Genomic DNA, 14078 nt, shown 5'->3' with positions numbered 1-14078 from the left:
AATCTGTGTTTTATCTTTCCATTTCCATTAATTAGCTGTTATCAATTAATAGACTTGTAAATCTGAAAACCTTACAAAAAATCAATTTTTAGAGTTTGGCCTAGGGATGTCTGTGTATATGTTTTTCTTTAGAAAGAAACTTACAGGAAAGTCAATAATTGTACCAAAGCTTTAGTATTACATGCTTCATATATTTATATAATCATATGCAAAGTGATTCAATACTATTGTCGTCATGTACTTTAGCGTAGATTTAATTATGGGATTTTTTAAAACTACGTGTATGACCCACGCAGACAGCTGATCTCACATCACAGCTAGTTTTTAGGAGGAAATAATCTCATGGATTTAATTTCTTTATATAATCCCAGACGGACTGGACGATATTGAGATCAGATCTCTGTGCCAAAAACTGACTTATTACAGGGAACAGCACATAATATATCTGAATATCTACAGTATATTGATATTTCCTGTGGACACACTTAAGCACAATATATTGGGAAAAGGCTTAAAACTCATTACTCGGTATGATTGACTTGTGCGTATCAACCAATAACATGTACTGTATAGTCGGCGCCAATAGCCTGGTGGTTATTGTGCCGACATATAGCGCTAGTTCGCACGCGGCGACACGAGAACGATTCCCGACACGCGCGGCCATTGGCCGATCCTGCTCCCCTGTCTCTTTCCAGCACTTTCCTGTCACCTCTCCACTGTCCTATCATAATAAAGGCAAAAAGCCCCAATTTGTAAAAAAAACATGTGCTGTATAGCTTGAATGAACTGTACAGAACGTGCTTCTTCCAAAGGCATAAATAAAATGTAATACATTTAGTTTAAAGTCCTGTTAGTCCAGTTATTAGTGGTCGAGCAGTTTTAGTTTTTAGGATTCAATAATTACGTTACACTGTAGAAATGATGTACATAATGCAAAGCGGGTGAAGAAGAGGGCGTTTTTATCAATGCAGGGACTGGTTGGTTGAAGGCGAGGTATGGGGGGCTATATCTCTCACAGAAATAACAAACGAGCCCGCTCTACTGATAAGAGGAGCTGGTCGCTGGCTGCATGATGATAGTGGACCTCCACTGCATCTATCTAATTTTCAGGGGTCAGCTTTCCCCCGCTGCCCACGGTCCACTGAAATACAGAAATTAATAGAACTCCTCGTCATTACCGCAACACAGCTCGCTTTGCTTTCCTTCATTTCTCCACCTTCTTGATATAATGATATAATAGAGTATTTTTGTCCTATGGTAGTCAATGGTGCCCCAGAACTGTCGTTCTGTCAGAAGCTGACATTCTCACAAATATTTAGCTGACATTCTCACAAATATATATTGCTTTTATAATGCTTTAAAACACCACAGGGTTTTTTTTGTTGCAGTAAGCTTTTGATATTGAGAGGCACGTATCTCAGGACTTTCGGTTCTCTTAGTTGTTTCTTAACTATCTTAAGAATATCTGTAATGTTTCTAAACAGGATAAAATGTTGTAGGTGAGACAAATAACTTAAAACCAATAGCATCATAGACTTCATCAAATGCATTCCTACATCTGTGTTGTGTGACCTCCTAGAGAAAGACGAGTGGAAGTGGAACAAGTGGAAGGTGATATTGAGTACTACTGAAAAACTTACAATTGAGAGACGATTTTGCAGACAAGACATTTAAAATGAAACATAAGATTAAATAAAAAACAATATAGAACAACTAAAATATTGCTTTAGAAATCGATAGTTGTTCATATTAGAAACTAGCGCCAATTGTGAATTGCATTCATATGAAGGGACATGAAAACGTACAGCATGAATAAATGGTCCATTTTCACTTTATAATTAGACATTATAATGCTCGCTATTTTGTGCATCTGAGACAACATATTCAGCTGACCCACCATCCCGAAAGCTTTTATTTAGTGGGTCTATAAATCGCAGCCATTCTGATGGCAGGCGCGGAGTGAGCAAGCGAGAAAAGCTAATGTCATTATCTCAACACCAAGATGGAGCTGGGATTAGCAGCCAATGTAAATGAGATATGAGAAGGGTCCGGCATTAGCAGCCGCCTTTCTTCAGCGGAATAGCTTCAGCAAATAGAGGGAGATAAGAAAATCCCTGTAATTACACGGAGACACATTGGTCAATTCAGAGACGTAAGTACCTGAGCTCTGTAGCCTCTAAGTGGGAGGGGAAAAGAGAGAGCGGAAAGTGTTATCCTCCGCAATATTAAGTGATTCTGTAGGATCAATAGAAATACATTGAGCCAAATGTAAAGATGAGCACCGGACGTGGGGCGTCTTTGTGCCCTGGTATCGCTCCATCATTTTTTGGTAATATCATTTCTGAATTAAATTTTACGGCTCATTACTTTCCAGCGCCGACTGTCTATAATGGAATCTCAAATGGGCAAGGGAAGTCTTTGTGCCCGGGGACGGCGCTGTTAAAATGTTATTTATTTCTAATTGTTGGAATATAAAACGGTAGTTTATCGCTTTTGATATTTACATGGCTAAAGTCAATCACCATTTGGCCCAAACATTGGTAGCAAACTCTAAAGATCTAAAAGGACTCACGCTTCAGTGATCCAGATCAAAAGGGTTCGACCTTGTTATGACAATCTCAATACTGTGATTTTTTTACATCTGCACTAAAAACTGGGTTTTTGGACAAACTACATGAAATGCTTTGCCTGAGACTGCAGCAATACAGATAAAGGGTCCACGTTTTTGTGGTATTGTAAATAATAGCTGTTGTAGGGGCTGAGCACCAAACAGGCCAAACTGAATCAGTTGTTATAGTGTAAAGTAGCTACGGCTTCAGTTCCCTCGCACAGTGATTTTGGCTTTAGAAGACTGGGCCTGCAGCAGCATCACTTACTGGATCACTCTAGTCAGTCATCCAGAAAGTGCAGCGAGCTTTCTCTTTTCAAAGATGACTTTGTGAACAAGAGAGCCTGGCGAATCCCTTAAGATTCATTTTCTTTCAAGTCCGTCTTATGGAGTTAAAATTGAAGCCATTCTACGGGCGTGATAACCTTTTCTAGATCCAGCCCAGCTCAACAGGGTGGAATGAACGGTTGTAAAGGAACTCTATTAGGATGACAATTCATGTTTTAACTCTGTAGCACAGAGTTTTGAATCAAGGGTGAGCAAGTAGACTGTTTCAAAGATGATGTTAAGAACGGAATCGAACAAAAAACAATTTATCAAGCAACACTCACTATTGCAGTTTTCCTTTACTTTTTCATCGCTAAAATAGTGTATTAGCGTCAACTAGTTATATTGTGTTATTGTAATGCATCGATTTCTCATTTAAATAAAAAATGAGAGGCTGTAAAAGTACTGTTGGTTTTCCGTTATTTATGTGTGAGAAAAGAGGTTTCATGTTAGATCAGTTAGAAACGCTGGATAAATGTGTCTATCTGCGCATGTGGACCCACTTTCCTGCGGACTCTCAGGTCCTTGGTTGTCACAAGGTCACTGGGAAGGTTTTAATTGCTGTGGGCTGTTATGTGCTTTCATGGGCTTTGCCATGATAAATTACTCATTGGTTGAAAAGCAAGTCTATATAAACAAGCTTATCTCGTCTCCTCTGTAATGAAAAATGAGTTGTGAGTATCATTGTTAATCACAGTAATTGTTAATGTTAGGAGGGCTGGATTTCCAAGTCTTCTCATTATTGATCAAATTTCTTTTTACATTAAAAGCCTGCTGATTCGCCGACACGTCCTACTTCCCAGTAATTCCTCTAATTAGTTATTTTTAGCCTATGCGCCTCTCATACCAGCTCTGAGAGATAAAGTGAATTACTTGTCGGACGGGTCGCACTTCACAGTGTTGATGTGCCGTGGTTGTATGGGGCATGAATTTACCATGACTGTAAGATGAATGCAGGGTCTCACCTCTCCTTCAGCTCAAGATTACCACCTTCGTTCCCAATCTGCAAGCAGGGACAAAGGACTAAGCTAATTAACTTTAGCCATTTAATATCGGCAGATTGCAGAGTTTTTTTTTGTTCACAAACACGTTGTCTATGTGGTTTTTGGAGGCAATTAATGTCTGGTTAAGTGCTAGCTTTCTGAAATTTTGGTCCAAGTTCATCAAATATAGCTGAACATTTGTTTGGGATCAAACTCATGACCTTTGCATTGCTAACTAAGTGAGTTACAGGAACAAGTCCTGTAGGTCTTTTGCTAAACAAAAATGCTAATGGTTTGTAAGCCTCTAAAGACTAGATCATCATATGAACAACCTTTTTTTCCATATCACAAATGAGCAATCAAACTTGCTCCTGCATAAAAGTAAAGCTAATATTTCAACATTTCATGCCACAAGAACCACAATTACATTGTTAATTAATTATCCGGCTCGCGGTTAAAACAACCCTTGGGGTGCGGCACAGTTGGCGCTTTGATGTTACGCAGTGGCAAGTAATTAACCTTTCCTCAGCAATTGGATTTGCTACAAGATCATCACCGTGTTGATGAAATAATTAATATAAATTCCATCACTCCATTGTGTTGACATTGTTAATTACTTGTCAGACTCAGTAATAAGCCACCGCTGACTGCACTCCACTGAACCATTTGGCGCTCAGGCGGGATGAGCCGACTCTTGGGAAACTCTGTGTGCGGTACACTTCACGTGACAGCGGCACCTGCACTCATAATTAATTATCTTCTCACCCGAGATTGTTTCAGATCACAAACTGGCCCATCTAATGAGATGGCTTCTCCAATTATCCTGAGCGGAGAGCCAATGCCCACTTGTCAATAAATCAGGGAAAGCGATGGAAGCTCATTGAGGCTACATTTCAGAAATTATCCTATTTACAGACATGCCAATAAGGCACATTACTGCACTGAACGCGCTTAAACACATTTTGCCATGTTTCCCCTTAGTGGTAATTGGTGGAGAGGGTTCAAGAGCAATTTCTGGCATAGGGAGGGGACAATGCGGATGATCTAATGAGAAAAGAGTGAATGCTGGTAAATTGCTCAGATTGAACTTTAAAGGTGTTTAGCTCAGGGAATCAAGGCGTCAGGTTAACATGGCCAGTAATTGTAGCCCCTGCTGGTAGATTCCTGTACTACACCATTGTGTAGGCAAAATGCAACTTTTTGCGTTGCTCGCAATATAAAATTGTATGAAAAAATTTGTTTCTTATAGAATCTTATATAAATGTTTTCCTACTATTGATAAATTACTGTACCAGTGACCAATAAGCAGTGATAAATAGGTGGGAATACAAGCAAAAATATCCACAAATGAATACCAAATAGGATATAATGAAGAACGTTGATAAGCAAACAAACCACTGAGGCATGTCTCAAAATATTCGATTTTGTGTCAAGCGTCACTTTAAGGGACACCTTTTAAAAGTTGAACACAGCTGAACAAGTTATTTCGGCACTGAGCCCTTGGTCTCTTTGGTCCAAGGCATTCAAAACATAAATCCCTGGACTTCAATTCAAAACCAACAGAACTTTCGGAAAAGGAATAAAGAGCCCATTCCATGATTTTAATTAAAGATAAGTTCCTCTTTGTCTAAGTCTATGCTTAGGTTACTAATCTGAATTCAATACATCCATATGTTGCTGGTGAAAGGCTAATGTGCGAACAGGGAAAATATTGAAACCCACTGCATTTAATTTGGTTCTGATCAATTCAGATTGACCGCACTTAACATGCAAATGCCTCTCAGGTCAAATTTACCCTCTACTTATTTGCCAGTTAGGAATAGTTGAGAGTTGACATTTTTACTGTGTTTTAGGATACACATGCTGACACTAATGTTTTATTATCACCCAACATTTCTAAGCAGCAGTTTACATACAGTTAATATTTTGGGTGGGCCCCCTCTCCCCCGGAACATTGAGTAGCCTAATCTGTAGAGCAGTGGCTCTGAAACTGATGGCCAAGATGGATCCAGGGGGACCACAGATGTCATGGCATTTTATGAAATATTGAAATTGTTCAAGCATAAGAAAAATAAGCCCACCCGCCAAAATAATTGATGTTCCAGCATTGTATAACTGAATATGTTTTTGCTTTAATACAAATTTTAGGTTTAAGATTATAAGTCTTTAATCGGGGGGGAGCAAAGGAAGCCTTTCGACAAATAAGTTTGAGAACCACTGCTGTAGAGCATCTGTCAGTGGGTCCTAAATAAGTGAACCCTAGGTCTATTATGCCAACACCCTCACTTTCCTATCATTATTGTTCATAGGTGTGGTGAACTCCCAAAATGTCACCCGTCTTTGTCTATTTTTCCATGGCAGTATAGATAAAAGATTGGTTTAAAGCCTTATTATGAAGTGTAAGTTGCAGAAACAATAGAGGATTGTTAATGATGTAAGCAGAAGGCCTTTGGCTGAAGGCAGAGAGAGGATCTAAAAAAATCAATAAATATGTTACATCCATGTCGACTTCTTGATATTTTTCCAATTACGCATTTCCACACTGCTGCTCTGTAAACCAGTTTGTTAAAGCTCTAACAGATGAACACTCACCAGTGCCTGATCGGGAGTGACTGGAACAATCGCTGTGTTTTACAAGGTAAGCGTTTTAAAATTGATTTGTTAAACAGCATTTTTAAAGACACACCATACAGGCATTATTGCACTGCTGGACTGTGAGACTGAGAAGGCCGTAATTACAGGCTGCGGCTGTGAATAATTTCAAAATATGCGACTCATTTTGACATCACTAAAAGGCGGCAACACTCTCTGTTTCCCACTGAGATGCATCAAGGAAACTTCACATCTTTAATTTGCACATTAGCGTCTCTCTGGAATAGTGGGAGTGTATATAACACTAAAAACATGTAATGGAAAGTTAATGTAACCCATCACATTTCAAATGACTAATAATATCCCACCCGTGGAGAGAATACAGACTCAAAAGCACTGCTTAAGTGCCACACGGTGACCTTACCTGAACTGTGCCCTAAATACACTTTATACATTTATATTTGACATATTTTATTTTAATTGTGGACTAATGAAGCTCCTACAGTAGCTAAATATTTGCCATCATTGAATAAAATAGCAAGCAATCTGTCAAATTCTTTATATATTGTACTTTTATATAATACATAGATTTTTTTCTATTGTTGAGATTTTGGAATTTAATTGTTTTTCGCCAGTTCCCTCAATAAGATTCATCTGAAATTGCTTTGAAGAAATAAAAACAATTGTTGCATGACGATACTCTTACTGTATGTCCACAATTGTTTATTTAGGTCTATTCTTAATTTGAAGAAACTTTAGGAGAAGCATCTGAATCAAAGTTGAAATGAATACTTGCTGAGCCGAGCTATGAAAGCATGTAAAACTGTCCCCTGGGCTTTGCTGCGTATTAAAAGAGCATCGGGGGTCCTTCAGAACGTTGTTATTCATCCAAATATCATGGTCAAAGCTTTCTCCCCAAAACGAGAAGGCGAACGCAGCGGAGAATAGATGAGCAAAGGGGCATAAACAAAGCCGGGAATAACAAACCCAAAACAAATCTGGACCCGTGCAAGGGCATTCCTGCTCGGCCCTCGCCTGATCCAGAGAGGTGAGGCGCCCCTGTGTTTATGGGGGAAAAGGGATGGTTTAAAGGATGAAATTGAACGGATTAGCATGAACCGCTCGAGTTTTGATTGCCTCTGACTGAAAATATTTGAAAGCCACCAGGGGCCCCTCAGATGTTATGATATGGTCAATTCAGACCCCTGTGTGTTTTGCTACAGGCTTCGGTTATAGAAATTGAATTGATATTTTGTAAACTTCATTTGCGGATAATATGATCTGACAGGGACAAATGCACAGGCGAATTGTTTTCAAACCGACTCCAAATGAAACTTATTACGGGGGTAAATGTGTATTTCTTTGTCTTGGCTCCTCTCCCGCGGTATCGTCCGCTCCTCTCTCTCTTAGACCCTGAATATGTATCCATTTTCAGGGTAATTGAATTGATACTGTCATGTGTGGGGGCCAACAGATTCACGCAGCAGGGCGGATGGCCTGAGTGATTGAATCGAAAACAGGGAGAAAAAATTTCCTTCGCTACCGGCCCTCTAGGTCACAGTGCCATCATAAGATAGACACACCTCACTGTTTTCTGATTACACCGACGGCCCCAATTGTCTTTCCAATAATCTGCCCCTCTGATATAATGCAGACTTTTCCAATTCCGCCAGCTCCGGCCAGACCTCAGATGTGTTACATATTAATTTCCTTCCCCGTAAAATTTGCTCAGCTTTAGTTCAAATTCAGTTAGCCGGATTGATGAAAGTGGCAAAAGGATACGACGTTTACTGATTCTCTCTTTTCACCTTTGATTAGCTCCACTTGTGAATTATTCCTTTGCTGTCAGTCTGCTATTTAGCAGCTGGGTGGGCCGGTCTCGGAGCTGCGGCCTGCCTGCCGGCAGAGAGAAAATAAGGCTGTTCGCAATCTCCGGCCGGAGACCGCCGGAGCCTGTGCTTAAAAAAACCCTGAGATAATCCTGCATCCTTAAAGTCTGAGACTATGTTTAAAATGTACGCTTCTTTCATTTACTGATGGAAATAAAAACAATAAACAGATTAAACAATCCAATTGATTTCTATAGCAATTTACACAATTTTGCAGATAGATACCATGGGGGAAATTATGATATACACACAATACAACACAAATTAATGATCTTATTTGAAATGACTGTCATTTTATACAAAAGCTCTATAAAGCACATCCATCATAAAGTAATCCAAACGATTACAGTGTGTTCATAAATGTATTTCAAACTATGGCCCTGTTTTTACCCGGTATTAAGATGGGTTTTGGTCAATCGGATCACAAGTGGACGAAAGAGACACATACCTGTTTACACCTGGTATGTTAATCCGTCTCTTTAGTCCACTTTCGACCACTTCTGTACTGATTTCTTGGAGGGGAGGGTTTATGGGTGGCTAAATACCAGGGCTGTTCTGATATTTTGATCAAATGGAATAAATTAGCGCATGCAAATAAAACAACCACTGTAAAAAACTGCCAGGGTACCAAAAATATCTAAAAAACTGTTATTCCCTGTAAACTTACATTATTTTATAATAATTTATTTATTAGAGTTTTTCTGTCATTCAACATTTTTGGACTGCATTTCTGGCAGCTGGGGTGCCAGAAATATACCGTAAAAATATTTGTTTTCCTGTAAAATTAAGTTTATTGGTAAATTTGCAGTCTTTTTATGTAATGTGACGTTTTTAGACCGAATTTCAAAAGTAACATGAAAAACACAGTCAAATTTTGTTCAATTACGGTACAATTTTATAATGTTTTTATTTCTGTTCTGGCAGCCGCGGGACCGCGCTGAACACTGTGAGTGTTTGTGTTAGAAAGCTGGAATGGTGAGAAAACATTATACTTGATAAGATTTATTTAAATAATAATTTTTATAATTAGTATAATTAGTAATATTTACGCATTATGCCTGTAGACGGAGAGTAAGTGATCTCTAGTGGCTGTTTGAATGCATTCAACCACATGCATGCCTCCAACAAAAATGTTAGCATTATGCTAGTTTAATATGCTTTATTGTTGTAATATTCTGGTCTAAGTTGTATCACTCATATTTTCTTAACAAAACATGCTTACAGCAAAGGATGGTTGAAAAAACAATATTCCAATATTTTAATGCAAATCGCAAGGAACTGTAAATCCTAAAGCACAGCGTTTTTAATCCCAGTAAAAACACAGGCTTTGGGGCTTTTAGTATTTATTCTTTAGGCTGCTTTGTTAGTGAGTAAACATAAGCCTAATTGCCTATCTCATGTTAAATTATTTTTTATGGACATTTAGAGGGCATGTAATTGCCATGGTAATAAACATTGACTTCTGTCTCTAGACATGACTGGAATCCTCTCTATAAAAATCATCTGTGATGGCAACCTGCCAACCTCCCTTGATGTTGGTGAGTAGTTTGTCATAAAATGCTAATTGCTTATTGACTGAGACCCTATATGGAGATAAGAAGGCAAGGTACACAGCGGCATAAAGCTGCAGATATCACAGATCGTTTGAAGGCGAGATGGGCTGAAAGAAGTGCTTGAAAGTCTGCTCGTAGCTCATTTTAACATAGCTATCAGAGCAGAGTGTCACTTAGGCCTTCAGGCTAAGACCTATCATCTCACGTGAACAATTCATGTTTTCATAAAGTTAAGGTATATACTGGGTTCCAGCAAAAGCATTGATAAAACCCTTTCAATAAAACCAAGTTGATAAATGCACTTACAATTGTTTTTACAATTAAGCTAGAATTGTTTTAGAATATAAACCGTCTTTAAGCATATTGCTATCAAACCGGAACCCTGAATTTCAGAATAAAATTAACTTGGGATGCACCGATACAACTTTTTAAGGATTGAGTACGATACCGATACTTTTTTCCCTGGTACTCGCCGATACCGATACCAACACCGATGCTAGATTTTTTTTTTGTTTGTGGCAATTTTCTAAGAACAACACAACGAGACCAATGAACATATCAGCATCTTTATTTTTTACAACTTCAACTCATATTATGAAAAAATAAATCAATCTTATGTTCTTATCAAAACAGTGTAGACACATTCACAGTGTCCATCCAATAACCTCCAAAGGGCAAAACCAAGGACATAAGCATGCAGATTGCCATGCGTGGGTCGTCATCGTTGATTTTGAAATATTTCCACACTGCTTAGTGCGAATGAAGCATTAAGAGAGAGTGATTTACATGTTAAATCAATGCAAAGACGCGATAGACCTACTTGCGGTGCGATTCACGCGAATGAGATGGCGTGAATTGAGCCGTTGAAAAATCTGAACTTTGGTGAAAATTAGCGCCGTGTTAATCAGTCAGGCGCCTGCTGTAGTAGTGACGTGATTATGACATTGCGAGCGGAGGCAGAAATCTGAAACAACAATGAAGGACAGCGTCTCTGGACCCAGACACGGCGACGAACGAGTCTACGTCTATCTTCAGCCTTCCATATTACATTATGCGCAGTTACATGCTCAACAAAAAAAAACATGTCCGCCATTTCGCAACAAGACTGTCAACAACGTTCTGTCAATTACAGATTTGTGAGGTATCGGTCTTTGGTATCGGGGAATTTTTACGAGTACGAGTACATGAGCTTGGTATCGGGCCCGGTGCATCCCTAAAATTAACGTTTAAATAGAGGCCAAGCTATGTTGTGGGTTACGTTTGACCAATCAACATCCAGGACCAAAACCAAAACTATTTTTATAATGTGTGTAATATACACTCACCTAAAGGATTATTAGGAACACCTGTTCAATTTCTCATTAATGCAATTATGTAATCAACCAATCACATGGCAGTTGCTTCAATGCATTTAGGGGTGTGGTCCTGGTTAAGACAATCTCCTGAACTCCAAACTGAATGTCAGAATGGGAAAGAAACGTGATTTAAGCAATTTTGAGCGTGGCATGGTTGTAGGTGCCAGACGGGCCGGTCTGAGTATTTCACAATCTGTGAAAAACCCCACCGGGTACCACTCATCTCCACTACAAATAAGAAAAAGAGGCTACAATTTGCAAGAGCTCACCAAAATTGGACCCTTGAAGACTGGAAAAATGTTGCCTGGTCTGATGAGTCTCGATTTCTGTTGAGACATTCAGGTGGTAGAGTCAGAATTTGGCGTAAACAGAATGAGAACATGGATCCATCATGCCTTGTTACCACTGTGCATGCTGGTGATGGTGTGGGGGATGTTTTCTTGGCACACTTAGTGCCAATTGGGCATCGTTTAAATGCCACGGACTACCTGAGCATTGTTTCTGACCATGTGCAACCCTTTATGACCGCCATGTAACAATGCTCTGATGGCTACTTCCAGCAGGATAATGCACCATGTCACAAAGCTTGAATAATTTCAAATTGGTTTCTTGAACATGACAATGAATTCACTGTACTAAAATGGCCCCCACAGTCACCAGATCTCAACCCAATAGAGCATCTTTGGGATGTGGTGGAACGGGAGCTTCGTGCCCTGTATGTGCATCCCACAAATCTACATCAACTGCAAGATGCTATCCTATCAATATGGGCCAACATTTCTAAAGAATGCTTTCAGCACCTTGTTGAATCAATGCCACGTAGATTTAAGGCACTTCTGAAGGCAAAAGGGGGTCAAACACAGTATTAGTACGGTGTTCCTAATAATCCTTTAGGTGAGTGTATGTCACTCCACACAGAACTGTTTATTCATTACAAATTCCTGATTTGTTTTACAGAGCAATATTATACACATTCACATTAAATTATCACCCGGTGTCTTCCGGTTCCTGTTTGCATTGCTTCCTGCAGTTTGTTTGTATCACAGCACTTGCACTTTGTTTTAATATCACCGTTCCGATTACAGTATCGAACAGGGTTCCCCACTCAGTGACACACCAACTGAATAACCTGCTGACAGTGCCCTAGTTATCGGCGATTCTATTGTTTGGAAAGTTAACATAGAGGCACCAGCCACCATAGTCAAATGTTTACCGGGAGCCAGAGCGTCTGACATCAAGTCAAATTTAAATGTGTTGGCTAAGGCTAATCGTAAATTCAGTAAGATAGTTATTCACGTCAGCACAAATGATGTTCCACTCCGTCAATCGGAGATCACAAAAGATAATATTAAGGAGTGTAAGACACTGTAATATTCTCTGGCCCCCTCCCTGCTTACCGTGGTGATGGGATACATAGCAGATTATCATCACTAAAATGGCTGGTTTTCTGAGTGCTGCCTGCAGAATGATATAGTTTTTATAAATAACTGTAGAGTTTTGAGGGCAGACCAGATCCCTCCTGGGCTGGTGCTTTCATCCTGTCTACAAAATATGGCACATAGTCTTAATGCTAAAACTTGACTCACTGGGGCCCAGGTCCAAAAGCAGACAGAATGGTATAACCAACGGTCTCACGTCGCAGAATACACAAAATGCAATACACACGATAATCCCTTCTCTCAAACATCATAAAATATGTCTGTCCCTCGGATTAGCAAACATAAAATAATGCGTAAACCTCTCAAACGTAATTTAATTAACGTTAAACTAATTAAACATGTTACGACTCGGATCTCTCTCTAAAAAAGCACTTTTTGTTAACGATATGATAACAGATCATAAAATAGATGCTCTGTCTAACAGAAACATGGCTAAAGCCAGATGATTATATTTCTTTAAATGAGTCTGTCCCCCAAGATTATTATAAACATGAGCCTCGCCTAAAAGGCAGAGGGGGAGGTGTTGCTGCACTTTACAATAACTTTTTTAGCATTTTCTAAAAGTCTAACCCTAAATAAAACATTTTTGAAGTCATGGTACTTCATGTATCAACACCTAATACTAAGCCAGAATACATTTTAAAGATGTTTTATCCTATTGTATATAGGCCTCCAGGGCACCACACAGATTTTATTAAAGAATTTGCTGGGTTCTTATCAGAACTAGCACTGGCCGCAGACAGAGTCATTGTCGTTAGTTTAACATCCATGTAGATAATGATACAGATGCTTTAGGAATGGCTTTTATGAATGACTCCATGGGCGTTAGACAACATGTGTCAGGACCCACTCACCTTTGTAATCATACTTTAGATTTAATACTGTTTTACTGTTTTAAAATGTGGACGGCGTTAAAATCCTTCAGCAGAGCAAAGACATTTCGGATCATAATCGGGTATCATGCTTGCTTCACTGGCCTATGGCTGCAAATCAAACTCCTTTTAACAAATAACTTCAACTACCAAAGGTGCTTTTCTTGATAATCTGCCTGAATTGTCTCAAATCTCTAGCATGAGTAACAACGTTGAAGATCTTTACCATTGAAATATTTCGTTCAGCATGGAAAGATAGTATTTGAAAATACAGGAAAGCCCTTAAAACGTCTAGATCCGCCTACTTTTCATCACTAATAGAAGAAAACCAGCACAACCCTAGGTTTTTATTTAACACAGTGGCTAAATTAACAAAAAATAAATCGCCAGCTACTTCTGATTCTGTATACCTGCATAGCAGTGATGATTTTATGAACTAATTCGCAAATAAAATCCAGGA

Source organism: Barbatula barbatula, assembly GCF_947034865.1.
Source record: "Barbatula barbatula genome assembly, chromosome: 18".
Lineage (NCBI taxonomy): Eukaryota > Metazoa > Chordata > Actinopteri > Cypriniformes > Nemacheilidae > Barbatula > Barbatula barbatula.
The sequence above is the reverse complement of the archived record's forward strand: the minus strand, read 5'-3'. Positions refer to the sequence as shown.